Here is a 27,943-nt window from a genome sequence, read left to right as displayed (position 1 = left end):
GTGCTTCCCTCTTTGCTTTGAATACCAGGAAGCTCAGAGGCAAATTCTGCCATCTATCACAATCATAGGACAGGGAACACGCAACCCATGTGCTTGTGCTGAGTCGGGCTGGGCTTACATGGCCCTGAGTTCACCAATTTTCTTCTCCCATTTTCTTGACCTGATTCCTCTCATTGGTATATGATCCTTTTGTATTTTGTTTTGTTTTTAAAAGTCAACTCAAATCCTTTGAGAAACTAAATGAAAAAGATTTTCTTTCTTCCATTTTTGCACTAGGGATTGAACCCACATGTGTTCTACCACTGAGCCAGGTCCCAGCCCTTTTTATCTTTATTCTGAGACTCAGTCTTGCTAAGATGCTTAGGGTCTTGCTAAGATGCTGAGGCTGGCCTTGAACTTGCAATCCTCCTGACTCAGCCACCCCAGTGGCTGGGATTATATGAGTGGCTGGGATTATATGTGTGGCCGGGATTATATGTGTGGCCATGGTGCCCAGCGAAAAAGACTTGCACAGAGATTGTGTCTCTACCAGCTAGTGGGTGCTCTGGCACAGATGTGTATTGCACAACGGGTGTGTGGAAGGCAGCAGCACTTGGTGGACAGTGATAGATGCCAATGTGGGTGATGAAGAGAATCAGAAGATGCCTGTGACCTACGTGTTGCAGCTGGGCAGTGAATGGCATGAGAGCTGGTTCCACACCTATGGCAAGGAGATGGTGTCTATAGGGTCACCCTCGAAGTGCCGGCTGTCTCCGCTGCCTTCAAGAGCCTGCCATGGTCCCTGCCTCCAGCCCCTAATCCTGCCACGCCGTCTCTTTGCCCTGGGGCGGCCGTGAACTCAGAGCCTCTCCTTCTGCATGCCTTGCATGGAATGAGTGTGGCTTTTTTGTGATGGACTACTGTGATGTAGCAAGTGACATGAAATACCAGCTCTTAACACAGATGCCACATGGAAGCCTTTAATAAATTATTTTTAAAATGAGCACTGGATCTGGTGCCTGGCAGTCAGTGTGGGGTGAATGAATGACTGTTGTGGGACACCGCAACTTGTGTGACATGTTTGATTTTTTGGTGTGCGACTGTTTAACAACCGAACAGCATTTCCTCACCCTAACACAGAAGCACAGCCATTGTGAGACCCTGCAACTAGCTGCAGAACTGGAGCTCAAACCACCAGTCTCTTGACAAAACTCCATGCTGGCACTTGGCTCCCATCTGTCGTGGCACACTGGGGAACTGCTTCCCAAAGGACACCCACACGTGGCCTCAGAGACCTGGCCTGCGCCAGTTTCCAGAGAGACACATGGTCTTGGAGGAGGCTCTGCACTGACCAGCCGGGCTCCAGCGCAGGGCAGATCAGCTCTTCTATTTCTCTACATTGGCTTTCATTTTCTGATTTTTAAATATGCCTTGACATTTTGTTTCCTCTTTTGTTTTGCTTTTTGGTTGTAGCCTGGTTGTAAGTCATCGATGAATTCTGAAAATGCTACCCGGAGAGACTCGTCTCAAAGCCTGGCTCAGGCTGGCTCCACACGGTTCCCCAAGTGCTGGCTTCCACCAGGGAAGAAAGTAGGGCTTATCAGATTTCTGCTGAACCCTGAAGTAAGGTGGGCATCCACTGAGCAGCTGGATAAGGAACCAACCATTTCAGGGAGCAGCAGAAAAATTCTTGAGGATTATTTTTGGGTAAGATTATAGCTATTCCATTAATAAGGTCTTTGTTTGCTTGCTTGTTTTTCATTGGTACTGGAAATTGAACCCAGGATGCTTTAGCACTGAGTGATATGCCCCAGTTCTTTAAAAAAACATTTTTTTATGTTGAGACAGGGTGTCACTAAGTTGCTGAGATGCCATGAGCTTGTGACCCTCCTGCCTCAGTGCCTAGTTTATAAGAATTTTTTTCTTTTTCTTTTTATTGGAGGGGGGAGCTCTTGCTTCCATTTATAATCTGCCTCTTTTTTTTTCTGCAGTGCTCTGGGTTAACTCCAGGGCATCACACGTACAAGGCAAGTGGTCTACTGCTGAGCTGCGCCCCTAGCACACTTCTGTCTTTTTTAAAGGAGGCAAAATTTCATCAGCTGCTGAGTGAGGTGGCACACACCTATGACCCCAGCTACCAGAGAGGCTGGGGTGAGAGGACTGAGAGTGAGAGACTAGCCTGGGCAACCCAGCCAGATGCTGTCTCAAGGGGAAAAAAGTGTGTGTGTGTGTGTGTGTGTGTGTGTGTGTGTGCAGTTACTTGCTAAAACATGGGTGAACCTTGAGGATGTGATCCTGAGTGAAATGAGGCTGGGCCAGTTACACAAGGACAAGTGCTGTAGGACTTCACTTATGTGAGGTCCCTGGAACAGTAAAACTCACAGAAGGAAGACGGAAGGGAGAGCTCCCCTGGACCCCAGGAGCAGGGGATGGAGAGCAGGAAGGTGGTGTTTAAGGTGCAGCTTGTTTGGAAAGATGAAGTTCTCTGTGAAAGTACCTAATGATGCTGAATTGTATACTTTAAAATGGTTAAAATGGTACATTTTGTTATGTGTATTAAAAAAGTCCAGGGTCTGGGGATAGAGCTCAGTTGGTAGAGTGCTTGCCTCACGTACACAAGGCACTGGGTTCAATTTCAATCCCCAGCACCGCAAAAAAAAAAAAAAAAAGTCCTTCCCTAAATGGCACCTAGCCTCTCCACTGACGGTGTGTGACTCCCTGACCATGACCACCCATCCTCACCCAATCACTCCTGTCCTTTCATCTCTGATCCCACCAAGCTTTGGGAGAGCCCTTCTGCCCTCCTTCCAGCTGGCCTGCACGTGTCCGTGTGATTTCACGCGAAAGTCTTCAGCACGTCTTCCCTGTTGGCCTCGTTGCAGGGGACACGGCCTGCCCACAGCGGAAGACAGGTTGCCGGCTCCCTCATTTGTTCCCTCTCAGTTCTGTTAGAAAAGTTTAGATAAATGTGCACACACACTCAGTGATGCTGGGGAGACACCATGAGCTGGGAGGGCTGAGGGAGCCAGTGGTCTTGCTGTTGTAAATGTGGGGCGTTAACAGGTCACAACCGGTCGGTAAAGTGATTAATGTAATGGAGGACTCTGAGAAAAGGGAGTAAGGGAAACAGGCCCCTCTCTTCCCGGACATGGGAAATCTTTCAAAAGAGAAATCCTTATTGAATTTGTCTCTCCTTAAGTGAATTCTGCTCTGGGGCCTAGTTCCTTTTATTCTTTAAACTATTATGAACCACATCTGTGGAATTCTGTACCAGTTATTCTGAAGGCAGCTGTTGCTGAGAGTCTTTTACTTAAGTTGAAATTAAGAACAGATTTGAGGGTTGTCTACCTGCTGTGAAGTCCTGATGGAGTTACCAAAAACTGCAAATGGTGAGAAAATGTGACGTCGTCGTTGCTTGAATCAGTAGAAGAAAACCTGTGCCACGGTAAGAATGGTGTGTTGTCATGCAGTTTTTTTTTTCTATATTGAAAACAAGGACAGATTGTTAAAAATGCTGATTCTCTGGGAAAATTCTTATGATTTTCACCATGGGGAAAAAGGAGCTAGGCATTTCATTCCAGCAAAGGGATATATTTTTCACAGAATCTTCAGGTGGCTACCTCTGAAGGTAGCTTCAGACTCCCTTCTGCAGAGAGATGAACAAATTTCCACAAGTGCTACAAAGAACATGAAAGTCCCAACCCTAAGTCAAACCACAGCAGCTGGACCCTGACTTGTCCTGTACGTAAATCCCAAGAGAAGGCTCCTTGGCAAGCTTCTTGGTGCCAACATGAAGAGTCTGGCACAGTTTCATAAGAGGTGATGTGTGTAGAGATGCATGTTACCGATTTCATGACTACGTCAGTCCATCACCTGCAGAGTGAAAGGAAAGAAATGGAACTGAGATAGCTTCCAAATCAAGATTCCAAATATTCTGTGAGTTAACTTCAGATTCCAGGAGGCTGAAGTGACTACACAGAGGACTCTCACAGTGTTATCACAACATTGTAGCCAGCCTCACCAGCCTTGGAGGGACTGCCATGTGTTCAGCTCCTATGAGGGCACCCAAGTTCATGTGCTAGGCTTCCTTCCCTGTGTTTCTCAATACAGTAGTCAGAGGTTTCTTTGTTTTTTTCTTTTTCTTTTTTTTTTTTTGCAGGAGGGTACTAGGTCTCCAACCCAGAGGTGTTTTACCACTGAGCTACATCCCCAGCCCTTTTTTACTTTTTGTTGTGAGTCAGGGTCCCACCAAGTTGCTTAAGAGCTCACTGAGTTGCCTTCCGAGCTGCTGGGATTAGGGATGTGCACCACCGTGCCTGGCTCTGAGTTTTGAGGCTGCATGAAAGGCAAAGATTTTAGAAAAGAAGCGTTGATTTTTGAAATATCAGGAATTAAATGGCCAGTTTCATTTATATGTGAAATGTTTCTTACTCCAGACAACATAATCCTGTTTCTCACTCTCCCTCCACCTAAGAACACTTGTTGACAACTTAAATCAAATTTGTCCCTAATCCCCTCAGGGATGTGTGAATTCACATTAGTTGGGAGAGTGAAAGACAGAAAGGGACATGTCATTCTCCTTTCTGAGATGTAATTTAGAAGACTCTAATAAATTCATGAGAACTAAGGCAGGGCTCACTGCTAAGGAGTGCACTGACCTGCGTGGGCAGCAGGCACCTTCCTGGGACTTCCTGCCCCACTGTGGGAGTTTCCATTCAGTCTTGGACACAGGCAGGGCCTCTCTGGGGGGGGGGGGTGAGGGTTCCTTTTGCCTTTTGTTTGTCTTTTACTCTTAGCTATTCTTTACTAGAATCCCTCGAGAGCTGTTCTTATCGAAATGTCTCCAATCACTGAAGGTTACCTCATCAAATTGCTGGAAGGAGCAGAGTCCCAAATGCTGAGCAAATAATTCATTAGGCAATGGCAAGGGAAAGTGTTTTCTTCCCCCATCCATTTCATCATCCAGAATTACTGTCTGTTATTATGCTATAAATATCCAAAAACCAACCATGAATACTGCTGACTTTGCTCTGCCCAAGGACTGTCATATACCTAAAGATTTCAAAATAGAAGACACACTCCTAGGGAACCCAGGGCCTTGTATTATGTATAGAAAGGGTCCTGGATCTCTCGTGGCTACTGTATACGTTTGGAGCTATTAAACAGTTGAAATTTTGGCAATGCTATCTATATCATAGGAATAGCATGGGAACACATTGGCTATTACATTTTCATACCTGTTTTTGGTGTCTAGAACAGGATGGGAGTGGTGTTCTATCAGTAAACAAAGGTCAGAACTTTGCTACAACTGATATAAATACACTTCAACTTAGTAACAAAATGGGGCTGTCCTTTTCTTTGCTTGCCTCACTGGCACAGAATGTGACTCTTGCTCATCCATCAACATTACATTCTCAGACTTTGTGTGTATCGTAGAGAAATGTGGAAGAAAGGAAATCAGAACGTTTAAAAGCACAATATTCTTGTGACAGACAAAGCCCTTAGTGGAATCACGTGGATGGGTTAAGAAGGGCCCTACCCAGGCGAGAAGAGGGAAGCCATGGAGGTTTTACAATACTATGTGCAGAATGGAAGTTTGCTTACCATTTGTTGATCTAACATGTGGATTTTCAACACATGGAAATTATTAGTGCATCACTGTAGTCTGAAATTTGACCCAAGAATGCAGATGAATGTAGTAGATTTACACCGACTCATCCATTTCAAAATACTACCCCAAATTGTTAAAATTCATGGCATGAGAATGTTAGTCTGTTGTAGAGTACATAACACACATGCAATGTCTACACATGCTACTTACTTATATGTTAATAGTTGAATTGGGCAACACTTTCGTTTGTGAGTTTTCACTGTGTATTGTGATGAATTGTGGACACTTCAATACTTTTCAGTGAATCAGACTTAAATGGGATTGCTCAAGAATACACCCCACTTAGGCACGCAGGCTGAAGCCAGCAACAATTGTCCATGACCTTTAACATGCCTGCTCTCCAAATTGGTGCGGATCGTTAGTCGCGTCGCGCTTACATTTCATAATCCGCGCATCCTTCCTCGTCGTCATCTTCTTCCCTCCTCTGCTCCCCTCTCCTCCCGTGAAACACACACTCGCACGTGGGAACCTCACACAGGCAGAACGGCCCCGCGCCGACTTCCAGCTCCGCCAGGGCACAAGCACCGCCCTTTGCAGCTCGTCTATATTGAAGGAGTTTCCGTTGTAAATGCCACTAGCTGGGGAGGGCTCGGACTGCACGAGCAGAGCAGCGAGCGCTGGGCATTGAGAAATGCCAGGGCGAAAGGTAACCCGCCCGGATTGCGGCGCCGATTGTTAAGCAGAGCCACGTTGGCGTCTTGGCCAGAATCCACCTCCACTGCGGAGTTATCACGCGGAAAAGCAGAACAATATGGCCAAGAGCCTGGTGGGAGAAGATAGTATTGCCCCTCCGCAGGCCACGGCTCCCCTGGCCTACGTCACCGCGGATCGCGGGGCGCGCTGCCCGGCCCCTCCCCCCTCCGCTTCCAACTCCCCTCCCCCCTCCAGCCCCTCCCTGCCAAGTACCATTAAGGCTCTTTGGAGTTAAATTAGGATTTCTATTCCCAGACTCAATTTATTGTAACTACATCCCACGTAGAGTAGTTGAGGCGAAGAAATGAAGTTTTAAGTACAAAAGCAAAACGAGATGAACTTTCAAGGATACGAGTAAACAGCCACAGTGACAATCGCGTTTGAGCTCCACTCAGCAGAGCAGCTGTTCTCTTTGCAGCATACCCTTGGCTCTCGATTTGGGACTTCGTGTATTGATACTCTGCACCCGAACTTCCAGAAACACTCCTCAGGAAGTTCAGGAACGCACACAAATCTGGGACCACAGGAAGAGTCTCCAGGTTTAGATCTGGCTTGAGGCTCAGTGCCCAGGTGCGTGAGCCGGCTGGACCTGCATCCTGAGCACGTCTGCACGTATGGATGCGTGCGTGTGTGTGCGCGCGTAAACAGCCTCCAGGAACCCGAGCTGCGGCAGCCTGAGACCTTGAGAAGAGGGGGCGACCACTAGCCGCTGGGATCGTGATTCAGTGCGATTAGGGGAAGAATTATCTGCGTCTGAGTCATCGTGAGCCTCCAGACTTTCTCCGCAGTGTGGCAGAACTTTGTGCTGATGAGACAATAGTGGAGCGTGTGCGTTTCCTACAGGGCAGACCATTCCCGGGCTGGGGGAAGCCTGGGGCCTGCGCCGGGCGGGGGGCGTCAGGCCCCCTCCCTGCACCACACAGCCCCCGGTGCTGGGCGGGCGCCGGGGCCCCAGCGGGGCGGGCGCGTCCAGGGCGCGCGCGGGCAGCGCGGGGAGGGGGCCGGGAGCGTGGCGGGCCCCGCGCGCCCTCGCGCGTCCCCCGCGCCGGGGCGCAGCTGGCGCGGTCGGTCTAGTGCTGCGCTCGGCTCCGCGCCGCGGGCGCTCAGCTTCACCTTCAGATGCGCGGGGCGTGCGCGTCCTCCTCCCCGGTACCGCCGCCTCCCCGCCAAGGTAGGGGCCGCGGGCGGGGGCGCTGCGGCGCCCGCGCGCGGGCGGGGTCGTAGAGGCCGGGGACCTGGACGTGCCTGGGACCCTGGTGTGCCTTGTGGGGTGGGGGCATGCCGAGGTGGGGCTCCCCGGCGCGGCGGGGGGGCGACTTGGCTTTCCCTGTTGGTAGTTGCTCCTCTCTGCCATTCCCGGAGTGGGAAGATGCAACTTCGGGCGGCGGGCGAGCGCCCGGGAGGTGGTTTTTACCGCAGTGGAGGGGCGGGGTGGGGGCCAGGATGGGAGCGCGGAAGAGGCTCTGGCTTTGTACACTTCGTCAAAGGCGACGCGGGAGGAGGGGAGCTCCGATGCGCTCTTCATCCATTAGGAGACAAAGAGCAAATTGCCTTACTTTAAAGTAAAACGCTCTGGCTAATGAAGGTGGGTGATGGGCTGTGGGGCCCGAGGAGCCGCTTCAATTATTAAGGGTTTGGCGGATGGGATCGATGCCTGTGGGCACTGAGCGCTGCTGCCTAAGGGACATGTTTGCGGGGGGGGGGGGAGGTAGTGGTGGTGGTGTGGTGGTGGTGGTGGTGGTTTGTTCCTACTGCCCTCTCCCCTGCTGCCTGCCCATCAGCCCGGAGCTTTTGAGTGATCCTAACATTAAAGAAGTGGGAGCTCTGGGAAGGGAAGTTCGGGCAGGGGTGGGGGCGGGGGCGAGCTTCTCTCCGTGACTCCGAGTGGGGTGGGGAAGGGACCTGGGGGGCAGGGACTCCTCGGAGAGGAGCCGAGTCTTGCTGAGGTCGGAGAAGGGTGGGGGGTGGGGGTAGGGGAATATCGATGGCGATACACACACACACACACACACACACACACGGGTGTGTAAGAGAAGGGTGCAGTGGGATGTGCGTTGGCGGGGTGGGGGCGGGGGTTGGAAAGACACCTTCACTGCCATTTTCAGGGAGAATAGTTACGATCGGTGTTTAGATTAAACCACCTCGTCAAGTTTTAAAGAAACTTTGTTATGAATAAGTTTAAAAGCCAGCCGAGTGGGGTATTTAAACCAGCGGTTTATGGAGGAAGGTTGGTGTGTGGTGACAATCGGGCGTTGTGACCTAGGAAGCTAGTGGATCGCTGCAATTACAGACCCAAGAGAACCAGCCTTTAACACGAAAAATGTGGGTCTGTAAGTCAGCCCCATTTATTACTGAAGTTAATAAGCTTCCCGCAGCAGACCAGGATCAGCCCAGGAGCTCTGGGGCTGTGTTTGTATCTCACTCATTCCGCTGGCTTACTGATAAAGAGTCACTTGGTCTCCGGGTGTGCAAAGATCAACTTGCACAGCCCTCTTTTTAAACATATTCATTCTGTGCCTTATTTAATCCAGATGCACAAAAAGCCATTTGCTGCTTCATTGTTGGTTTACATTTTTTGAAAAGGCGACTGGTGTAACCTGTGGAATTTGAAATGCAAATAAAAGCCTGTGGGAGTTGAGGCAGAACAAATCAGCATTTATAAAGTGAAAAAGATTTAATGTCTTTGAAATCCTTGCAGGGAAAAAAATTGGAAGAGGGAGTGTGATTTTTTCACTGTGAATTGTGACGTCAGGTCTTTTTGGAAAAGATGTTATTTTTAAGGTCTGAAACCCGGGTATGTAAAGTGCTTACAGGAAAAACAGATTACAAGATTAACATCTGTTAACATGGTCGTTCATCTCCAGCCAAAAATAGGTCAGTTCTTTCTTAAGGAAGCATGATTGTGGCGCATGCTTAAAAAATAAAAATAAAATAATGAGCTAAAAAATTAGGGATGAGCGTGTGTTATAATCTGACCTGTGAAAAACATTTTTTTTAAAAAAAATTTCTAAATCAATGAAAGGTCAAAGTCCTTTCTGGGTGTGAGAACAACTCGTCACCGGCGTCCACCCCTCCCGGATGACCCCCTCCTCCTTACATGGAGCTGCCTCACCCGACTGCTAATTTCCCTTTTCGACCATTGTGAAAGTAGGAGATATATTTAAGTAGAGACCGTTTGATGCTCCCCGCCTTGAAGGAGGCAGACTCCCTGCGTAGATGGCTAACTTTCAGGGTCTGCCTGTTGTTTTAACATTAAATGAGACGGTAGGGAGAAAAGAGAAAAGAAACTGCCTGGCGAAGTCTCCCTGCCCCCTGGGTGTGAGTGACGGCTCTGTTGGCCAATCCGAAGCGATTTTCTCCATCCCGGAGGTAATTTGGGATGTGAGTGTGTGTGAGCGCGCGCACGCGCGCGTGTGCATGCGCCCGTGTGTCTGCACACTAAATCCGACCAGACCCGCGCATCCGCAGGTTCCTGCATTTGCACAGATGTGTGATTTAGACGTGGACACGCGTTTATCCAAGTCTGTCCACCTAAACGCGCACACAGCAATCCTAAGTGGAGACTCTGCCCCCTTCGAACGCCCTCCTATGAAGAATGGGCATTAGAGGTACTTTTGGATTCAAGTTGAAACCTGCAGCAGGGGAAAAGAGGAAGATATGATTATGCTTCTTAGCAATTGAGGAATCGAAATGTGCAGCTCCATCCGGCTGGTTCTTACCAGTCAGGCGCGCCCTGGCGCATTTGGGGTCTGCGTGGTGGAGCCCACTCGTCGCGAGAAAAGGGTACACAGAAGGCGGACTGTTGAAACGGAGGTTAACTCCGTTGAAAAGTGAACGGCAGTATGTTATCTTCCAACTTCAGATTTTATTTTTCTCACTGGAAGTTGATACTCAGCCCATGGCAAATTCTAGAATGTGAACTGCTTATGGTCAGTGAAAGTTCTGCTGCCCACCCCACTTATGAATGTTGCGCCCTGGCCGCATCTGCTCCGCACAATGCGCGTATTCATGGGTGGCGTCACGGGCTACCCCAGTGCTTCCTACGGACTCACTCTGCAGCGATTTCCCAGGAATATTGGCAGTGCTGTGGGGTTGATGTAGCCCGCGCCTCAGGACGTGCATGGACGGGTCCACTTAGCTTCTGCTTGTTTACGCGTTGAAGACGCTGTGTCTCTGGGGGAGCCCTGTGGGGTGCAGTTCTTCTGTACACTCCCGTTGGTGTTAATGCAAGGATCGGTTAAGGACCCAGGGGCCTCCCTCTTTGAAGAGGGGCCTGATCCACACCGGGTGTGTCTGTGCCAGGCCGCGCCGAGATCACCTCGAGGGTCCATCGGTGGCCCTTCGTCGCTCTGGCTCCGGAAACATCCAACTCCATTACGAGTTGGTGCCCGGCCCACGCCCCCACCCCGAGTCCTACCGACGTGACCCCCTCCCCCGCCCCCTCGGCGAGCTCTGCGGCGGGAGGAATGGGCTCCTAGTTGGATTAAATCATTCCTATTTCTGTGTCTCGGAGCCGCCGCGGCGCTGGGCCCCCGGCGCCGTTGGGGGGTGGGGGGCGAAGTGCGCGGCCGGGGGCGGGGGGCGAGCGGGGCGGGGGCGGGGCGCCTACCTGCCCGCCCTGGGGGCGGGGGCGGTGCCGCGGGTTGCCGGGCGTCCAGGGGGCGGGCAGTGGGCGGGGAAGGGAGGCCCGGCCCGCCGCCCCCGCCCCCGGGCGCCCGCCCCTCGCCCCCGTCATGCGGAGCGGACGTCACACGCTGCACTGTAACCCAAGAAGTGAAAGAGCCGGGGACCCGCAGCCCAACTTCGCACCGTAACAAAGGCGGGGGTCCGTGCGGACCGGGGCGCAGCGGGCGGGGCGCAGGGTCGGGCGGCGCGGCGGGCTCCGGGGCAGAGGCGGCCGAGACCGGGTAATTGGTTTCTATTTTAAACTTCACTTTGTTCTGGCGGAGGTGGGGCGGTGGGAAAGGCGTGGCCCCCAGAGGAGGTTACGTAAGTCTTCCCACCTGAGTTGGGTCCTGCGCGGAATGGGCGCAGGTTTGGGGCGGGAGCGGTCGGTGGGCACCTGGTCTTGGGCATCTTGACGAGGGGCTGCGCGTGTTGGGTTTGTGTCCGGTGTGTGTGACCCAGTCGGTGTCTGGCGATAAGGAGGCCGGAGTAGGTTCTGGACTGTTTCTAGAAGCCCCGAAGTGCCTGTGGGCTCAATCGGGCCTTTAGGGGTGTCCACTGCATAACAAAGGACAGAGCGCTTGGACCCCTAGAGCACTCACTTAACCAGCGAGTCACAGAGGAACTTTAGACGAGGTCTTAATTAAACATAAAACACGTCCCATGAACCTGCCATTAAGTCTCTAATCTTGATTAAAGGTGACTTAAAAATTGATAGATGTGCGTTGACTGCAGTAGAAACAAAGTGGAGAGCCCCCAACAGGATGTTTTCGAGATCATGGTGCAACCTCCCTGTTGTGATGGAAGCATTTTGGTTTAGGAATGCGTTACTTTAAGGAACTAGGCATGCTTGCCATTTGATAGGATACTTGCTACTGCCATGTTAAGAAAAGCGCTCATATTATCATTTGTTTCTGTTTTTTCTTGCAGTCTTTAATTGTGGCCACAAAATAGCTGCATTTTTATTTACACAGACTGGCCACGGTTAAATATATGACACTCCACTATTGTGTATGATTTTGAGGGCCCCCTTTCCCCCTTAGTAAAATGGAGAAGGCAGTTGAGCAGCTTGGCCTGGTGTCAGGGGTGTTCACAGTTGGGTCACAGGAGGAGGACATCTTTAGTTTCACCAGAGTGACCGTATAGCCCTCTAGAATGGGTTCTAGGAGAGGCAGCTTGGTAAGTATTTTTGTAACTGAGTTAGAATTTTGATGTGTTAAGATACAGATGTGTATAATATTTCTCTAGTTTATTAGTGTGATTTTTTTTTGTGCTTGGTTAATTTGAATATATTGAAACATCCAGAATACATTAACATTCTAAAAGAATAGCAGTGCCAATGACCTGTAATAAAACTAACCAAGAGAAGTGGACATTCCTGTCTGAAATGCAACAGAACACCAAAGTAGCGTATTTGGTAGCATCTCATTGTTTTTAATAGTGAATAGAAGGAAGGGAGATTTGCTTATTTGTATTTCTGAAAGCTTTTATCAGAAGTCTTTCCAAATAGGCAATATACTGAAACATTCTAGGGTCAAGAACTTTAACTTTGGGATATATACCTGATATTAATTACTGATGTCCCACAAATGGTTTACATCAGAGTGTTTTAGCACTGCAGCTTTTCAAAGTAACTAATTTAGAGATTAATTTTTCCCTCCTTGGAATGCCAAAGTCTTACATTTCTGATTTTATAAGATGTTCCAGAGACCCCAATCAAGTAAACTGAGTGAGGGAGCTCTTGTAAAACAGGTCACAGTGTTAAATGCACATCGTCTGTACTTCCATAAATGAGACTTTTAACTCCTCTTACCTGAGTCCAGAGAGAAGATAATTTGGGCTTTTTAAGTAAAGCATTTGATGCGATTAAGTTTAGCAACATTTCTGTGGAAAGAGAAGGAGATTCTTTAAGGAATACTTTGAAGCGGGGAATACTCTAACAGATGCTTCCAGTCTTCCCAAATGGGCAAAAAAGGAAAGTGCGATCTGGTGATTTAAGTAGAGTTTAGTCCTAGATCTTTCCTGAAAGCCAGGACTCAGGTTATGGGGTTGTTGTGGGTTTTTATTTATTAATTTTTCCAGGATCCATATTGGTCTTACTTATGATTTATCACAAAGAATCTTAGAAAAAGAATTTTGTGGGAGTGGCTGTACGTCTGACTGAGTTGTGTTGAGAGTTTCAGCGGCATTTTACCTTAATGCCATGGAAATAGGCATTAAGGGAAATAGGAAGCTGAAATATAAGCTGATTACCCCGGCTGGAGGGAGCTGGCCTGTGCTCTCCTCTTACCAGTGCTTGTTTGGGCCCTGGGGACATTGTGCCGTCCTGTGTGTATTCTACTTTTGACTGAGGAGAAAGGGACTTGTGGCCATGTGTTAGTTATCTGATTGCAAGTGGTGTTTTGCTTATAATATAGCAGGTTTCTGACTGATGAAGGCATTGCTGTTGAGTGCAGGACTTGCGTATCAGCTTTCTCTTTGGTTTCTAGAAGGCCAAATTTATCCAGAGCCGTCCAACTTTGTGATTGATGAGATTTAGTCATAATTAATAGGACTAAGGGAAGAAAGCAAGAAGAAACCTAGATTTGTTGGATTAGATATCTACATGATAAATATTTCAGCTTGGGAGTAGCATTCCTTCCCGAAGCTGGCGTCGCCCATGCTGTGTGTATACCTCGGTGCCTGGAGAGGCTGTTCTGGCACAGTGAGTCCTTTCAGTGATGCGTGCTTTGCAGCCTAATCCCTCCCCTCCGAAGCGCTGGCTGGCAGTGGTGGAAGAGTCCAGTTAACTCTCACCTTCCTGCCTGCACGAGGAAGTGCCAGGGGTCAGTGCGTCAGTGCACCACTCATGGGGCTGGAGGTGGGCTTTGTCTCTGCGCCCTGATTTGTTCATCGCCCCGCAGCCCCTCACACCAGGGCCTGCGCTGGGCTGCGGGGGCTGGATACCTGGGCCTTCGCTTCCAGAACTGGCGAGGCTGGTGTGTGGAAGACTTTATGACTGTGTTCGGCTCTCAGGGCCAGGCAGCCTGGGCAGCGGCCCTTCCACTCTTGTGGGGAGCTGCATCTCCTTTCAGTTGGCCTTGCCCAGTGAGCTGCGGCATCCTGATGTGGGTCTTCTGTGAAGTGTAAGTAGGTGGCGGTTGGGAGAGTTGTGTTCCAGCGAGGAGGAAGATGGAGGTCCTGGGAGGGCGAGTGTGGGGACCAGCCAGTGCTGATTGACAGTTGTTTGGGCTCCCTTTGGGCCATCCCCCTCCTGTCCTCTCCAGGCGGCCCCTACCCGCGGTGGGCCCAGTGTGCAGGCAGCAGCCTGCCTAGGGCTTGAGTGTATCTGAGGGCAGTGGAGGAGACAGCATGTCCACATCCAGCCCTGGCCTCTGTTCTTTCTTGTCCTGGGAACAACTGAGTTTGAAGTGGGGGAGGTGGAACATTTGTTTAGAGGAGTGACCTCTGCCTGGAGTGGTCAGGTGAGGTTATCTTTGGAGGCCATATTATCTTTGAAGTTTTAGGAATTTTGGAAAGTTGTCGTAAGCCTATTTCAAGAAAGGAATCACATTTAGTATTTCTTTCTATTTGTGAAGAATCTATTAATAAAATTAGCATCATGGGAAGAAGAATAAAGAAAGACTGTGAATTTGGAATGTCTCGTCCCGGGCTTTAAAAGGCATCTTTGAGATTGCTTTTCTGGTTTGGGGAGGTGCAGTTTGGGCGCATGGCCTAGGAAGCCACAGGAACGGTATATTAACAGACTGAACTGCCTGTGGAGGTGTGGAGAGTATTTCCTATGAGCTGGTGGCAGTCAGCAGTTGCAACTGTCCATTTTTCATTCTTTATGCCCTGCATCTGGCCACACGTGATGGGAGCAGCTGTAGCCTGCACTGCCAGGGCCAGAGCTGTCGTGCTTGTGTGCAGTGTGAAAAGCTTTCCATGCATATATGCAAACTGCGGAGAAGTGTGATTTTGTGGCTCTCAACGTGCTTTAAAAGTAGTTTTCCAAAAGGGATCTGGCATTTAATCTTCAGTCCAAATGGTACCAAAGATCACAAATCACAGAAATTAGAATTTTGACTGTTTTTAGAAAGCAAACGTGTAAATATGTTTCACAAGTAAAGAGTAAGACATAACTCAGGAGAATAAAGAAACATCGACTGAAGTTCTCTCTCTCTGGTGAGGGTTTTGTGTGTGTTGTGTGTGTGATTCTTACTTTTTTGGTCGTCAGGAATTGCTTTTACTAGTCAGAAAATCGACTTGCTGAGATACAGCGTGTGTGTCATTGTGAAGTGGAGGCAGTGCTCAGCGGCGGGGAGGGTGGGAGGGAGATGGAGCTGTCTCCTTGTTTCCAGGCAGAGTGAAGCAGGTGGCTCTTCCTTGAGAAGCACGTAGACTGGGCTCCTGCTTCCCACACCCTGGGATGTCAGCGCGGCCTTTTGCTCACAGCTCTCCTGCTCACAGCTCTCCTGCTCTTTTCTTGTTCAGATGTGTGTAGATTAACGTGGTGTTAGCTTTCAGTTCAGAAGCGAGACTTTTTTATCAAGGTTCTCTGCTAAAACCCTTAATTCTTGGTTCGTGGCTGATGAGTGATGTCTTTCACTGTCATTGACTCCGGGACACTCTTCAGTCTCCAACTCTCACATGTGTCCGTAAGGGACATTTGTTTGGGAGTCTCTGTCCTTTGTTTCAGCAAAGGGCAGCATGTGTCTGTCTTTGCCATATGGTACCATTTAACCTGTATTGCGTGAGCTGACGAGGCACTGTGCTAGGCGTTGATTTATTTCGGCATTCAGGAACGTTCTTTGAAATTTAGTGCAGCCAGGGATGGGTTGGGAGTTGTGCAGAGGGTTTGCCGGGGCCTTAGCAGCTTCTCGGTCAGCTGGAGCTTCAGGGGAGCATGCAGGTCTCATGCTCTCCTTTTCCTGAAGTCACTTTTGTGGGCAGTCGTTGGCTGGTAAGTGTTGGGTGACTGTGTTAATTCAGGAAAAAGAGAGCCAGTAGGAGTGGCTGAGACTTCTGGTTGCAAGTAGAGCCCCAGGTTGGGCTGAGCTGAGAGGATCACTGTTCTGTTCCTGGTTGTGCCAGGGATTTTAACTTGGAGTTAAGAAGTAGCGTCTTTCCCCCTGGAAGGTGCATCTGCCATCAGACGTGCCTGTGTCATAGTTTCATGGAGCTTCAGTGTGGACCTGCTTTGTTTACACATGTTGAGTTTGAAGTGTTTAATTCAATGCATTTAATTCACACGGGTGGCTTCATACAGTCCTTTATTAATAGGAAGCATTGCAGAGGACCCTCAATCTCTAACACCTCCTTTGGCTGTGGAGTTGCCTCTGGATGCCTCTTTCCTGTTGACTTGGTTTTATTCGTCTTTTTTTTTTTTCTTTTTGTACTAGGGGTTGAACCTAGAGGCGCTTAACCACTGAGCCACAGCCCAGCCTTTTTAAATTTTATTTTGAGAAAAGTCTTGCCGAGTTGCTTAATCCCTAACTATGCTGCTGAGGCTGGTTTTGAACTTCCCATTCTCCTGCTTCAGCCTCCTGAGCTGCAGGGATTACCAGGTGTACACCACTGCGCCTAGTCTTAATCACACTGTTTTTCCTGTTTTGAGGAAGGAAGTCAACAAATTTATGTTCACTCATGTGTGTGCCCCCCAGCAAGGCCTTCGTGGACTAGGGTTGGAGGGTGGTAGTGGGGGTAGTCTGGGTGTTGCTCAGAGAGCCGTGTGAATGCACATTGCTGGGGTGACCCATGATTCATATTGATATTATCAGTAACACAGAGCCCATTTTAATGCCATTTTGAGAAAATGTCATCATTCATTGATGATCATATTCCCTCCAGATTTAGAGGAACCATTTCCATGCTTTCTGTGTCTTTAGCATGACATTAGCATGGTGATGATAACCGGTCTCTTTGAGCAACACTGGTGTGATTTCAACCACCATGATCGGGAAGACCATCGTCAGCCATGGTGCCGAGTGGCTTCCTTTTTCCACTTTTTCCATAAATGGCTTTTTTTTTTTTTTAAAGGCAAAGAAGGCAATCTTGTTCCTAAAACTTTAAAAAATGCAGCCACGAGTAAATGGATTCTGGGTAAAAGCACTTACTGTCACAATGTAAACTTGGGGACAAGTCTGTGGAGTCCTGGGATTAGTGGTGTAGTGGCAGGATTAAAATTAGCCTCTGTAAATTGCCCTGGCTACAGAAGAACAGAATCTCTTAATGGTTTTGCAGGAAGATTGGCTAATCAGTTATTTCTAGGTTGATGAAAGTTTACCGGCTGTGTGGAATGTGAACTTTAGAAAGTAAAGTTGATTTTCCTAATGTCTGCACATTTTTAAGCATCTGTCCCTGCAGTTAGAAGTTGAGATTGTGTGTGTGAGGGGGAGATAATCTGTAGCCAGGTTTCTCCTTTAGCTGCAAAGCTTGAGAAGCAGTTGAGTGTGCATGGTTGGCAGCCAGGAGATCTGCTGTACATGGGAGTGTCGTCCCTTTGGAAAGTTCCCATGTCTTTCGGACCACAGTGGCTCTGTTAGGTGATTACGTGGGTATAAGTCCTGGTTGTTACTGCTTTGAGGTTCTGGGGATGGAACCCTGTGCCTGGCATGTCCTAGGTAAGAACTCTGCCACAAGCTACCTCCGCAGCCCCAGGGGGTGTGTTGTCAAACTGCACCTTCTTGGTCTGAGTGGGTTAGAGGCTCGTTATCTAAGAGTGTGGCTTGTCTGTTGGTGGGGAGCGCTCAGCTGACTCGGTGTAATGACCGCGAGGGTAAACATTTGCTTTCATGATGATTTATACTTTCCTCTAAATGTACGTCATTTCTGTTGGGACTTATTTTAGAGGGAAGTACAGTATGGAGTTCACGTATGTGTTCTAACTCAGGGAAACTTGAAGATGATTTTTGGGTGAATTCTGACATTCTGCAGGTACCGAGATGCAGACAGATGGGTGATCAGACCCAGCTGAGTCGTTTTTTCAGGAGACCATGCGGAGTGCACCACGTGAGGTGTGGGGAAGGTCTCAGTAGAACATCAGGGTGCTGAGCTAGCACACAGCCTCTGCACAGTTGGAGACCAGTGGTCAGCATGGCCTGTGGAGCGCCCACGTCCCTTCTCCCATGCTGCTTATCCACAGGGATATCGAGTCTGGATATGGGCTGGACCAGTCATCGCCTCCTGAGGCGACTGCAGAGCGCAGGCCAGGAGGGGGCGGAAAGCCCTGTCTCCCAAACCAGGCTGCTTTTGGCACAGATTCCCTGCCTAGCAGTGGGGACCAGGGCACAGCTGTTCTTGGGAAGCCCAGTGGTAACCAGCATCACTCTCGGCGAGAGAGCAAATATAGAAAACAGATGACCAGCATGGGATCAAGAAAGCTCTTAAAGAGAAAAGCCACCAGAAACTACAGGAAAAGAGTCAGATAGGGACTGTCCCATAGACTGCCGTGTCTGTCCTCCGCTCTTCCAGAGCCATGGAGGCCGGCACCTGGGGGAGAGCTGCTAGCATGGTGGTCCTCAGGGTGGAGGAGCAGAGGGCTAGATGATGACAGAGGACGGGATTGGGAGGGGGCAGGCTGGCGGCAGAGGTGGAGAGCTGGCCAGTGGCAGTGGGCACTTGTCTCGAAGCAGAGGACATGGCAAGAAGGAGAGGAGGTGTGGCAGGACCCAGCAGCCGGGAGGCAGGACCTTGCCTCCTTTCTCTCTGATGGTCATCCAGTCCCATGGCCAGTGTCACTGACCTGTGGGACTGGCGGGTGTGTGCCTGGGGCTGCATGGATGGGCCCTTGTGGAGGTGTTTCTTCTCCTAGCTGTTCCAGTGAAGTTGGGACTGGGCCGGGGCCAATTAGTTCTTCTTTGCTGTGCAAGAGGCACAGAAAAGTTGAGCTCTTTTGCTTTGTTTCTTTCCTTCTTTCTTTTTTTGTACCAGGGATCGAACTTGGCGGTGGGGCCGGGTGGTGGTGGTAATCGCCCACTGAGCCACATTCCCAGCTCCCTTTGCATTTCATTTTGAGACAAGTTCTCGCTGGGTTGCTTAGGGCCTTGCTAAGTTGCTGAGGCTGGTTTGAACTCATGATCCTCTTCTCTTGCCTCAGCCTCCGAAGCCGCTGGGATTACAGGCGTGCACCACTGCATCGGCTCTTTTGCACTGTCAATGTGAGTAAACACAGACAACATTCTAGATTTTCTCCTAAGGTGGGGACATCACTAAGTTGACCCACATTTAAGATTATTTCCTCTTTTCTGAAGAGGATCATAGTATTTTTCCATTATTTACCAGAGTTGACCTCTGTAGAAGTTTCTCAAAATCTGTTATGACCAGGGCTGGGGTTGTGGCTCAGGGGCAGAGCGCTTGCCTCACACATATGAGGCACTGGGTTCGATCCTCAGCACCACATTAAAAAAATAAATAAATAAACAAAGATATTAAAAAAAACCTTCATTTAAAAGAAAAACCAACGTAGCTCAGACTTGCTTCAGTCACGGCAGCCGCTGGGAGCTTCCTTCTACGGTGCTGCTCAGAGAGCAGGGTCTGCTCCAGGATCGGGAGGGATCTCAGGACTCCGTGCTGGTAGCACAGCTTGCCTGTTTATGCCTGTGTCATTCCACCCAGGGTTGCAGTGCCCTGAAGGTCCCTCATGCAGTGTGTAGTGAAAGACCAACACACAACAGGAGGTGCAGGAATGGGTGGGGCCCGGGAAGAGGCAGACCCTTGTGTGGCCCTGAGACTCCCTTCAGTGCCGCATGTGAACCACAATTGAAAAGCTGAGCCTTGTGGCTGCTGAAACGGAAGCCCCATGTGACCATTCACAACGTTGCCTTGACCGTCGGGAAAAGCCCCGCAGTCGTCTGGGAGAGGGTAGTCTTGTGGTACGTAGCCGAAAAGAGACTTTCCATTGATTTTGATACTGGCCTGTTCACAGGCTGCCCGTTTTTATTTGGACGGTGCCTCGCTAACACCCCCAAGGCCAGTGCTGTGCTACACGACTTTCAGAGGTGGTTGCTCCTTTGGTACAGGGTGCTGGGGTCATAAGAGCAAATGCAGCACATTGAGAGCTGCTTCCCATCACCATGACAATAGGAAGCGAGTTAGTGAGCCTCTCTGTTTCCTGTTACACTAGAAGTTGAATTTTTATTACTATTTATTACCAACGAGTCAAATTGTGTTAAGGTTTGAGTAGCCAGTGTTCCAAATAAATCATTCATTTTCTTTCAACCTACACTTACCTCGTGTCTGCTACGGACAAGGTGTTACTCCAAGTTCTTTACATACCATTTAATAGTAATAACAGTCTGAGTTTTACCTCTTTTCCCGCAAGGATGCTGACCACAGCTGGGTTCTCTGAGTGGACTCCTTTTGGGGCAGCTACCTTGGGTTTGTGACCACCTTGTGCTTGTTTACATGCATTTAGAGTTTGTTCCTCTCTTAGTTTGAGCCATTTGAAATTGTAGAACACTAGAGGTCACATTGTGGAGCCAGTGTCATGACCATCTCCCTGCATCTGGGGAATCTCCCAAGAGTGGCTGGGGACCTGCTATACCAGGCCAGGCGGCTCGTGCCTCAAGTGAGGGCTTTGAGAAGTCCACCAGGAACAGTCCAAGGAGGATTTGATGCAGGAAGCTTCCTGGAGTGGTGTGGGGAGCTGTCCCTGTTCCCGTGGCCTGCGGGCCTTGGTCCCTCCTGCCTCTGATGTAATTTCTAGTACCACTGAAGCCCACAGAGGTGGGTGCAACCCCTCCCTCCTTACCTGCAAAAACTTGGGTCTGTATTTGCGGACCTGCAGGGCAGGGCGTGGCCACTTCTTTCTGCAAAGGTCCAGACAGGAGGTGTTTCAGGCTTTTGGCCCAGGTGACCTCTTGCAGTGGCTCATCTTGGACTCCTGGCATGAAGCTTCAGCAAATAGATGACCTTTATGGACACTTAGAATTTGAATTTCATGTAGTTTCATGTGTCATAAAATATTAATATGATTTTTTTTCCCCTCAAGGATGTAAAAACCAATCTTAGCTTGTAGGCTGTGCAGGAGCAGACTGCAGGTAGGATGTGTCTGGGTCCACCTGTTGCTGAGCCATTTCTGCTCAAGAGAGATAGAATACAAGTGCATCTGCAAATTTACATTTTCTAGTGACCACATTAAAGAGGTTAATAGCACAGAATTTTAACTTTAATTTTATCAGATTCTTTTAAACTCAATATAAATACTTCTAGTGATGTAAGAAGTATTACTGGGATAGTTTTTGTTTTTTCCTTACCCTGAGTCTTGGAAACTGGTGTGTTCTACACATCAGCCCCTGCAGGTGTGGACGAGCTGTGGGCTGCCCTCTGGAGTGGTGTTGCCCTGGGTGGCTGTGGCTCACCTGGTGCCTCACCTGGCTCAGGCCGGGCACAGTTGAGTCAAAACCTTCATGCTGCAGATTTCTCTATGTCTGTTTCTTGTTTGCTTTCAATCAAAGGGCAAATATATCACTTTTGAAATATCTCAGAATCCTGGGAGACTGCAGGGATGTCTGGAAGGTGGGTCTGACCAAGACCTGCCCTCCTGCATGCTCTTGGAACAAAGAACCTCCTTCTAAGGTTTCCTTGCTCTGTGCCCAAGCCCACCTCTGGCACAGTGTCTGGTAACTTGGATTTTTTGATTCTGGTATTGCAGTTGTGCCAAAAACACTCAGCACGGTGGATGCTGCTTCTGGCTCCCGTCCAGCATGCACCCATGCTGTGGCTCTGACCAGGTAGGAGCTGTATACCTTTCAATCCCTCCTTCATATCACAGGACAGGCTGCACAGGCCAGGATGGATCCCGGGCAGCCCATCACAGCTCTGGATGGCAGCAGGAATTACTGCAACTAAGTGATGACACAGAGCACCTGAACCCCAGGTGCATGTGATGCCAGAGAACTTCAGAAAGCAGGAGGAAAATCATAGTGCTGTGACTCATTCTTTTCCTGAACGTTTTTTAAAAATTTAATTGGGGACTGAATCCAGGGGTGCTTTCCCACCGAGCTGCTCTTGGAACAAAGAACCCTCCTTCTAAGGGTTCCATCTTCTAAGGGAACCTTCTGTCCTTTTCACTTTTAATTTTGAGACAATGTTTTGCTAAGTCTCTGAGGGTCTCGCTAAGTGGCTGAAGATGGCCTCCTGCCTCAGCCTCCTGTGTGGTTGGGATCACAGGCTGGTGCTACTGTGGCTGGCCCTGATCAGTTTTTGTTGTCCTTTGCTGAGAGGGTGTGGTGTGTTCACCAGGATGGCCCTGTTCTGTGCTGGAGCACCAGTTCATCATGCCACCATTCAAACACCCAGAAGTCACATTGCTTAAAATTGTCACCAGGGCCTTGGTTGACAGGTGGAGGGGTCCTAACGATGATTTCACAATTTGAAATGCGTTAATTTTTCTTGTAATTTGCAAGAAGTAGTTTTGAACCATGGATGTGTGTGTGCTGTTCTCATCTGCTCACAATAAATTTAGATTCAAAATATAAACTTTATGGGATGTGGTTATTCCTATTTTTTGTAGATGTAAAACAGTCTGTTGATGTAAGAGTTGAGAATGGTGGTCTAATTCATTTAGATGTTATTTATATTATATGTTGAGCCTTAAACCTGTTTTTTTTTTTAATAATTTGGATGCTTTCATTAACCCTTCAGTATGAAAAGCAACTTTACAAAACATGGGGGACTATAAACTTTGCTTGGACTTGAGGTACACCTGGAGTGGAGACCCCCGGCAGAGCTCATTAAAAAAAATGACTGTAAGAATTGTAATTCAAAAATAAATATATAAATAAACAAATAAACAAATAAATGAAAAATCACTGTAGACACAAGCACCACAGCTTGCTCTTCCCCTGAAGGCTCAGCAGTTCTGGTGGTGTACCCCGCTCTCCATTGTGCATGGAGGAGTTGGTCACTCTCCTCTGTCCTCTTGGGTCTTGGAAATGTGAAGCACAGTTGTTGGTTTAGAAATCAGTGCCTTTCCGTTCTCTGTCGAGTTTGTGAAAATGCTCAGGTGCGGGGATCTTACTTAGGGCTCCACTGTGGAATGGCAAGCCTCTGTTGCTTCTCTTCAGATGGCTCTGAAGCAGCGTATGTTCATCAGTCTTCTAAAAATAGGGCATTAAATAATAAAGAGTGGGGACAACGCTGGTCCAGAAAGGCAGCCTCGGAGGACGTGGGGAGCAAGTGACTCAGCGCGTGCAGCTCTGAGAGGCGCAGTGCCGTGCAGTGAGCTCTTGTTCCTCGTCTGGAGCATGTCTGAGTGGTATTTTATTCCTGTGCCACTGGGAATCACAGTGAGATGCAAAGAGGGACATTTCACCAGGGCCATGTCCTGAGTGAGCTGATTAGGAAGCTACATGGAGGGAAAGGGGAGAGGCCTGAGTGGAGCACCCCGAGGTGCTCAGCCCTGCCGTGTTGTGTTGGGACAGGGCTGCTCCACCGTCCCCCCTGAGTCTGAGGACTGGTTGGTTAACTGTGATCTTTTCAAGGTGCAACCTCGATGGCTTCCTCGTCCTGGGGCTGGCCCTGTTCCTGGAAGTAACTTCAGGGTCACCCAGCTCTATTTCTTGCTGGATTACTTAGGGAAATGCTTCTCTCCAGAGGTGAAGGGCTTTGGGAACAGACTGGGCTGTGAGTTATCTTTTGGAATCACAGTATCAGTGTATCAGAAAACGCATCAGGCCTTTTAGTGTAAAACTGACTTCTACTCTGGTAGAAGAGCACAGTCCAGATCTGCATTGCTCAGCCAGGATGCAAAGTGCTGCTTCTCCTTCTCTGTTTCGGTGGCTCAGCAAACAGTACTGTGCACAGATGCCCATTTAGGCCCAGGACATATTTCTGCTTGAAGGAGAGATGTGGATCTTTACTCTGCCATTCGTGAGGGGATGGATTAGCAAGTCCACGAGTTGTAGTGGGTCGGATTTCATCAGTGGGTCCTTGTCTTGAAGGTAATTTAAGCTTTTATAGCCAGTCACCCCTGTTGGCCATACATCTGGGGGTGCAGAGCTTAGACTGTTCCGACCAGTCACATGAAATTTATGGCTACTCAATTGCCTGAGGATCTGCTGGTCAGATGGGACTTGAGTATCACAATAAATTAAAGTGTTCTGATTAAAACATCGCTTTCTTAGACAAACCACAACTGGTTCTGGAGGTTGAGTGGAAAACAGAACTCTAGGCTTACACAGTTAAGCACGGGGGCAGGGTTTCTTTCACCAGCGTTTGAAAGCCACTTTGTTTAAGACACTTTAAGATGTCTGAAGCTGGAGCTTAGAAAATGGGCTGTGTCCTATTTTTAAGTGAGAAGTTGCTGTGGCTGAGAGCGAGACTGGTCTGTGTCCCTGCAGGTCTGTGAGGTGGACTTTGTTTCTTCCCTAGAATGTCCTTAGCTGGCAGGGGGTTGATCTGAATGCCATTATCCCAGAGAATTAATACGAAGTGACACATTTTAATTATTGGCAGCTGTACCCAGGGTCTTACTGTCTGTTTTTCTTGCCGGAGGGGAGAGAGGTGGAGGTACTTGTTTTTAAGACACAGAAATTTTCAAAGTGAAGTCTAATGTCACAAAATGGCAGGAAGATGCACCACTTTTTCTTTCCTACAGTAACATGGGGCGGTGTTTGGAGTTTGCTGCAGGTAATTCATGACTTGGTTTTCCAACCACAAATTTATTTTGGTAACTTAGTTATAGTTATATAGGGCAGCATTCTCCTTGCCCAAATTAAACTATTTCTTTATAAATAATTATATAAGATGTGGAGGTCATAGACTATAATGACCTCATCATCTTTACTGTCCCCTTTACGATTATTGAAAGGGGAAAATTGCATTTTGAGAAAAAGCAGTGTGTTGGATATTTCACAACATGAAGGTGATTTTATGCAAACTGCTTTTTATTTATTGAGTGGCTTTTATGTGCCAGTCACTATATTAGAGGTGTGCATACTTTGGCTTAATGAGTATAGTAAGGTTTTTAATATGTGCACTTTTACTGTAAAAATTAAAACAGCACCATGTTATATAATTTTTCTGTAACTTTAAAAAAATAACATGACAACCTACTGTTTTTTAATTTTTTTTTAAGTTGTCAAGGGACCTTTATTTTATTTGTTTATCTGTAATGCTGGGAGTCGAATCTGGTGCCAAACACATGCTAGGCCACTCTGCCACTGAGCCACAACCCTGGCCCACAGCCTGCTGTTTTTAAGGCCCAGTTTTAAAGCTTTCTGTTGTGGGGCACCGTTGTGTGCACACACCCCGTCCCCTCCACATGCCCTGTGCTGTGTGGCCAGGGCAGACTTGGCTTCAGCAGCCAGGAGGAGGTGCCTGTGCCCCATCTCCGAGTTGTGGAGGAACGACTCTTGCTGTGCTGTCTGCTGCTGGTTCTCCCACTCTTCCCTCGTGGGCGGGGGCTTTTCTGATTCTCAGTTGGGAGTGCCTGTGGGAACAGTTCTTTAGAATAAGTTCTCTGAGGGGAATTGGCCACAACCTCCAAGACACAGTCACATCAGGTACCCTTCCTGCAGGAGAAGGGGTGTGAGTTGGTGTTACCAGTCTTTTAGGTCTGGCCAGCCCCATGGAGGAAATGCCATCCACTTAACAGTGATAAGTGATGGCATTTCTTAGTGCGTGTTGGTCACGTCGTTCTCTTGACAATCACCGTCCAGTTACTTGGTCCACTTTTCCCTGCGATACTTGCAATATGTTGGTTTATGAGAACGTTTGTTTTTGGGGGATAATAGCTACCTGCTTCTGTGTTCCAAATATCTGCTTGTGTTGGTCTTTTTTGTGTCTTTCTTGATGTATTTTTGCCCCCAAAACATTCAGAGAGCCTATGTATGTGGGTTTTTTTTTTTTTTTTTTTTTGTGTGTGTGTGTGTGTGTGTTTAAAGGCATGGAAAGTTTTGGGTGTGAACTCTACATTTTTTTATATGACTCCCCATCTGTTTACTTTTTTGTATTTTGAATAGATTTTGGATATTTATATTTCACTAGAAAAATCTATTTTTTTTTTATTCCTTAACAAATTTATTGCCTTCCAGTTTGAGGAATAGTCTTATATATTCTTGTGGCCTCTGTCTTGGTCACTGGGACAGTTACAGAGACAGCAATGGGTTTTACCTATCAGTTTTTGAGTTTTTTTTTTTTTTAATTTTCCCAACTTCTTTTTACTTTTTAAAACCAATTGGAGCATTCTTGTTGGTGGTTGTCACTTTGTGGGTTAGTTTCCATACCGAGGCTGACTTTCCGACACTGTAGCCCTCTGAGCTGCTAGCTGTCTTCTGTCCCACAGGTCTTGACATGGTGACAGTTTCACTTTGATTTCCTCTGAGTTCCCAGGGTCGCTATGGAGAGTTTAGAATCTCCACGTGGCTGAACTGTTGGTAGGTTGTCCCTGGGCCCAAACGGGTGTTGGTGTCCTGGCTGTGCCTCCTGGGCTTCTGGTCTGGGTGGCTTCTGCCGTGCTTTCCCGGGCTCCCTGGGCAGCGTGGAGTCTAGCCTTCAGTTGCCAGTTTGGAGTCTGATCCTCCCGTGTGAGATAGACCTTGCTTCATTCTTCAGATCCTCTGTTTCTTGTTATCCTTTGCTTACTTCCTTTGCCAGGCTTAGAGAGACCTGTCGGTTTTCCCAGATCCGTTTTTCTCTGTTGCTGTATGTATTTAGTGCAGCCTTTGCTTTTTGAAGTTTATTCTGCATTATTTGTGTTATTCCTTGCTGTGTGACCTAAAAGTTTATGACAAGGACATCTTTGTGATTTCATTACCCTTTGTAATTGTAAGATAACCTTTGTGTAATTTAGTGCTTTTTATTTCTTCTTCTTCTTCTTCTTCTTTTTTTAACCAGGAAATACACTTTTTTAAACTTCTTTTTAGTGCGGGGTTTGCATCCTAGGGCCTCCAACGCGTTGGGCCCCGCCTAGGGCCCTGGATTAACATTTCCCGGGTGTTTTCATCTTTTGCTCTTGTTTGCATTTTTCTGATATATTTTTGTCTTCTTGCACAGCTTTTCTGAGGTCCTTGGTTTGAGGTTTGTCTTTTATAGGGAACAAATAATTGGGTTTAGTTTTTAACCCTGTCGAGGCGTCTTTTGAGTTTATTCCATGTACACTTATTTCTAAGCAGAGTTACTTGGTCGTCTCTGGTATTAAAAAGCCACTTTGTTTTATGCTTCTTTGCTTTTTCCGTTTATTTCCTGTTTGTTGATGATTGACTTTATCTTTCTTTTAACTCTTGAAGCCCCAAGGTGTATGGAAAGCACCGTCTTTCTTGTTCCACCAGTGGGTATGTTGGAGTTTGTCTTGGACCTGGGTCTCTCGGAGGCACACCTCAGTGGCAGTGTCTCTGATTGTCTGGGAAGCAAAACGCTGGACTCTACCTCCCGTTGAGTCACCCTGCCCTCTCTGCTGTTGCTTGGTGCCTTTGTGGACTTATTATTTGTGCAATATATGGCATTTACTTCAAGAGATGTAGTCATTGCTATTATTCCCTATGCAGTTGCTTTGGTTTAGACTTGATTCTTTGCTTCTTGGAGTTACTGATTTTTGCTGGATATTTTTTTTCATTTTCATTTTTCTTTACTTGGACTCCTTTTTGTTTGACCAGGTTACTTTCCAAGTGCATTTTTAGGGCATGTTGATGAGGACCTCGTGTTCTTGGAGGAATAGAGAAGGGAGCTTAGGTGAGAATCCAAGGAACAGAATAAAGGTTGGAGCCCAAAAGAGCAAAAGAAATTTTGGGTTTTGCCAGAGTCGAGAAGTGTGTGTGTTCACATTTCCAAGCTTGCATGTGTGCAAGTGTGCAACCCATGAATTTAAGTGTGTACAAGTGTGAGTGTATAGTGTGCACAACATGTACATGCAGAGGTGGGTAAGCATGTGCAGGTACGTGTGTGCAAGTACATGTGGCTGTGCCCACCTGCACACGCATGTGCACGTGGCGATGTGTTAAGCACAGGTCAGCA

At 48.1% G+C, this 27,943-nt stretch overlaps 1 protein-coding gene across 6 annotated transcripts in view; it reads left to right on the top strand.

The window, feature by feature from the left end:
* Positions 1-7,337: 7,337 nt before the first annotated feature.
* The window catches only part of ZNF516 (zinc finger protein 516), a 104,354-nt gene continuing 83,748 nt past the window's right edge, over positions 7,338-27,943 (top strand). Inside the window, exons 1-2 of one of the 6 annotated variants that reach the window (XM_081263197.1) lie at positions 11,035-11,250; positions 19,086-19,146. The gene's annotated coding sequence lies outside the window, so the exon portion shown is untranslated. Of the gene's footprint in view, positions 7,515-11,034; positions 11,251-19,085; positions 19,147-27,943 lie in introns of those variants that run through there. The other 5 variants (XM_081263192.1, XM_081263194.1, XM_081263196.1 and 2 more) reach the window with 5 other exon arrangements.

This window comes from Spermophilus citellus, assembly GCF_964194105.1.
Source record: "Spermophilus citellus genome assembly, chromosome: 12".
Taxonomy (NCBI): domain Eukaryota; kingdom Metazoa; phylum Chordata; class Mammalia; order Rodentia; family Sciuridae; genus Spermophilus; species Spermophilus citellus.
The sequence above is the reverse complement of the archived record's forward strand: the minus strand, read 5'-3'. Positions and strand labels throughout refer to the sequence as shown.